Consider the following 4,359-nt stretch of genomic DNA (forward strand, 5'->3'; position numbering starts at 1 on the left):
TGCCTGATATAAAGTGTTTGGTAAATATTATTTATCAATAAATAACTGATAAATAACTTGTTATTTATCAATAAGCATTTTTGGAGCTTGTACTAACCTGCTAGGTTGTGGGGAAAAGATTACTTCCTACACGCAGTATTTCTCTGCCTTGCCCCTTCTGTCCCTGTCTGATACAAGTGTGGTTCTCACTGTCTACCAGGATAGAGCTCTCAAATATATGCCTTCCCTGGGGAGAGGAAGGTCCTCTGGAACACTAAGGAAATAGAATATCAGTATGAATGCTTGTAGGGAAAGCCACAGTGACTATTATTGTACATGAAATCAGGATGGATGGTCTAATTCTTTTTTTCTTTTACTTTTTGTTTTTGAGGGTATAAATTTGGTTAAGTGCTTATGTGTACTGACAATGAATTTCTACGTATGTGTACCCCCAAATAACTGCCACCCAGATCAAGATATAGAACATCTCCAGCTTCCTCATGCCCCTTCCCATTCAGTGTCCCACAAAGGTAACCACTCTCTGATCTCTGTCACCAATATTTGAACTTGATTTGGATGAGTTACATAGTATGTGCACTTTTGTGTCTGGCTTCTTTCACTCAACAGTGTCTGTGAAACTCATCTATGTTGCCTGTAACAATGGTTCATTCTTTCCCATTGCTGTGTATTATTTCATTATGTAAATATTCAATAGTTTATGTACATATTCTACTGGTGGATGTTTGAGTTCCATCAAAGTTTTTACCTATCATGAATGAACCTGCTGCAAACCTTTCTTTTTCTTCCAGCTTTAATGAGGTATACAAAAATTGTATATATTTAAAGTATACTACATGTTGTTTTGATATACATGTACACTGTGAAGCTAGTTAACAGCCAAACTAATTAACTTATCCATCGTTTCACATAGTTACTTTGTGTGTGTGTGTGTTTAAGTATAGGGGGAGGTGAGAATGATTAAGATCAAATTTCAAGTATATAGTACAGGATTATTAACTATAGTTGCTGTGGTGTTCATTAATTCCCCCAAACTTATTTTGAACCTCTTTACCCTCTCACCTACAAACATTCTTATATATGTCTTTTACAGGACATAACATCCATTTATGTTGGGTTTACACTCAGTGATTGGAACTGCAGAATCATATGAGGCTTTAAGTATATTGCCAAACATTTTTCTAAAATGACTTAACAATTTATATTCACATTTAGACCTATGATTCATCTTGAATTAATGTTTTATGTAGTCTGGAATCAAGATTTATTTTTCCCATATGGATATCCAATTAGTCCAGCACTGCTGTTCAGTAGTTTTGTTGAATGGTTGAATGAATGGATAGTTACTGAATGAAAAATTCAATTAAGAAAACAAAGTGACCAGTTACTTAAAGTATAGAATGCCCAGAAAAATGCAGGATACATGATCACAATAAGATGAATGCCAATTGTTATATTACATTGGCCCTAGAATGATTTTTACTTTTTTGATACTGTCATGCATACCATTAGCACAAGTAACCTCAGAAATTCCAACCTAGAATTTGATCTAGCCTGATTTGGTTATACCTTTGCTTAGATCAAATTTTGTTCAACTCCCGGACCCTTAGTCAATTTTGTGGTAGGAAGGAGGGAAGAGCTAGAAGAGAAATTCCTTATTTGTATGTGTGTATATATTTTTCTTTGAGCCCCCTTTTTTTTACTGGAGCATTACTTGACTTTTATAGAATTTTATTTCCATTTTCAAAATTTGTTTTGTTTTTGAAAATACAACTCCTCCTGGAGCTGAAGGAGTCTTTAGAAGTCACCAGGTACCACCCGTTGGACACAGAACCAGATATTGAAACTGTCGTTCCAAGACTCCTTCTTGCCAAATCAAAATGGTTTAAACACCTTTGCTTTCTAAGCAGCTCACTGATCTGTACCTAGAAAAGATGAGAAAAGGAAAGAAAAAAGAGGAAATAGACTTTAAAATGCAGGCGTGACTCAACTGTGGCCATGACACTGGAAAAGTTGCATGTCTCAATAAGATTTAATTTAAATACTTAAGGAAGCAAAGAGATTCTATCATTAATCCTCTTTTTTAAGGCAAGAAAAACCTTTTGCATAGTGACCAGTTACCCTCACTTAGCAGTTTTCTGAAGTCTTGTGTATTTGTATTACTTTATCCCAAAATGGATCACCTTAATAAGCATTTATTAAAATGCCCTTGTCTAAATATCTTATCTTAAAAGGATTCTTAAGTAAAGCTTTTATTGATGTAAAGAGAAGCACATAGAGAAGCACACAGATCGTAAGAACACAGCTCAATGAGTTTTCACAAGCTGAACAAGCCTATCACTAGCACACAGATCAAGAAACTCAGGAGCACCATAGCACTAACAGACCTGTTTTAAAACCACTACAATGGCATTGTCTACATCCTTGCAAGTCTCTGGTGGAGCCAAGCCATGACAACTTTCCACTTCCCACCTGGAACCCTCACCAGTAAACCCGTCTCTTCTCAGGCTTCTTTAGGCCAATATTTTTCTTGGATATTGCAGAATGAGTGCTAGGTTAGATTAGAAGGTGTGAGTTTAATCGGGAGCAAAACACAGGAGGAAAGGACCTAGAATGTCAGATCTCATGGGGCGAGGAGGAGAGGACGGCTGCATCTTTGGGCATGGCTATGACAGCAGCCTAAAGTACAGCATGGCAGGGAAACGCTGGGGCATGGAGGCAGCATGAAGCAAGAGAGGGGACCAGAAAGGGGAATGGAGTGATGGTGGCACTGCCAGAGAAATGAGCATGCCAAATATGAGCACAGCTGACCTCATCTCTCCGAGCTAGTGTCTCTAGACACCCTTCCTGCTCAACACCCTAAAGGAATCACTGGAGAAAGGAAGTAAGATGTATCCAGAGGGCTAGTATCTCTTTCAAATGGCTTAACCCCTCTGAGTCTCAGCTCCCTAATCCCAAAATGGGAAAGATAACAAACTTCCCTGCTTCACGGAGGTCTCTGTGTGTGCTGATCAAGTGAGGTAGTGAATGCATGTGACAGCAGTTGCCCTGTTCACAAAATTGATCTCTTTGCCAACCCTGGACTCTTTTCTCCCTTTATTTAGAAGAGCTTGGCAAGCAAGTTGGATAAGAGCAGAGGAGGGTAAAATCTCAATGCCTTGCTGTGACTGCCTTTACTTCTAGGGCTCCAGATCTCTTATCTAAGGATTAATGTTTTCAAATCTCCCTTCAGGGAAAAGGGATTCCATCAAAGTGTAAATTGTTAACTGACCATATCTGTTCTGAACCTGCCTTGCATTTAGGCCCCAGATGTCTGTCTCGCCAGCTGCCATAACACCTGAACCTCCCAGGGCAGGAGTCTGTGTCTCTTGAGGAAGAGGCTCTTGCCATTCTGGTGCAGCTTGCCAGAGGAAGAAGATGCCCACCTGCTAATACTGTCTGCCTCACCTCCCAGGGGATCTCAAACATTGTCCTCCAGCCCACATATTAGTCTAGATTTTTAGTTGCAAGCAATCAAGTGACTCTGGATGATTTGAGAAAAATGAAATTAATTTTTAAGATTTTGGGGAGCCCACAGAATCAGCAGGATGGCTAGAGACCTTGGCTGATTGGCTGTGCTACCAGGAACAAGGCTTAAAAATCATACTGTAGGGAAGTAAAAATCATACTGTGGGTCCAGGGAAGACGCCATGATGTCACCGTAGATATAGTCAATGCATGTTGCTGCTGCTGCCTCTGGAAATGATGTAATTTTCACTCTGAACACTGCTGCCACCCACTGATGGATGGAATCTTTGTGTCCCATAGCTAGTTTCTGATCCCAAATCTGGGTGAGGGCAGCTGATCGGCAAAGCCAAGATCATGTGCCCAAGCCCTAGTCGCAAAGAAGGCTCAAAACCTTCTGATTACTTGATGTTTTCAGCTTTAGCTCTGAGAAGCGGGCTCTCCCTCTTCCGGTAGGGAATTCTCCAGACAGAGGAAGGAGGTTCAGATGCTGGATGGCCAGAACATGTGCCTCTTCCTCCCAGCCTTTACATCCATCTCTTGTGAGCATGGCTTGAATGAGTAAGCATCCTCTGGTCCATCTAGCTCTGCGACACAGATCCAGATAAATCTGTGAAGTTCACAAGTTGGAGGACCAGGAAATGGATTACTGGGAAGCTTTTGGGATGGAGGTCATCCAGCTGACCCCACCTTGCTGATACTCTCTGCTCTTGGTCCAGTGATACTTTTCCTCTTCAAACTCCTTAAAATAGAACCTGAGTGGATGATGTTCATTAAAAGAAAGAAAGAAAGGAGGGAAGGGAGGAAAGAGAAAGAAGGAAAGAAAGAAAATAGAAGAGGGAGGGAGGAAAGGAAGGA

Source organism: Dama dama, chromosome 20 (assembly GCF_033118175.1).
Source record: "Dama dama isolate Ldn47 chromosome 20, ASM3311817v1, whole genome shotgun sequence".
Classification (NCBI taxonomy): Eukaryota; Metazoa; Chordata; class Mammalia; order Artiodactyla; family Cervidae; genus Dama; species Dama dama.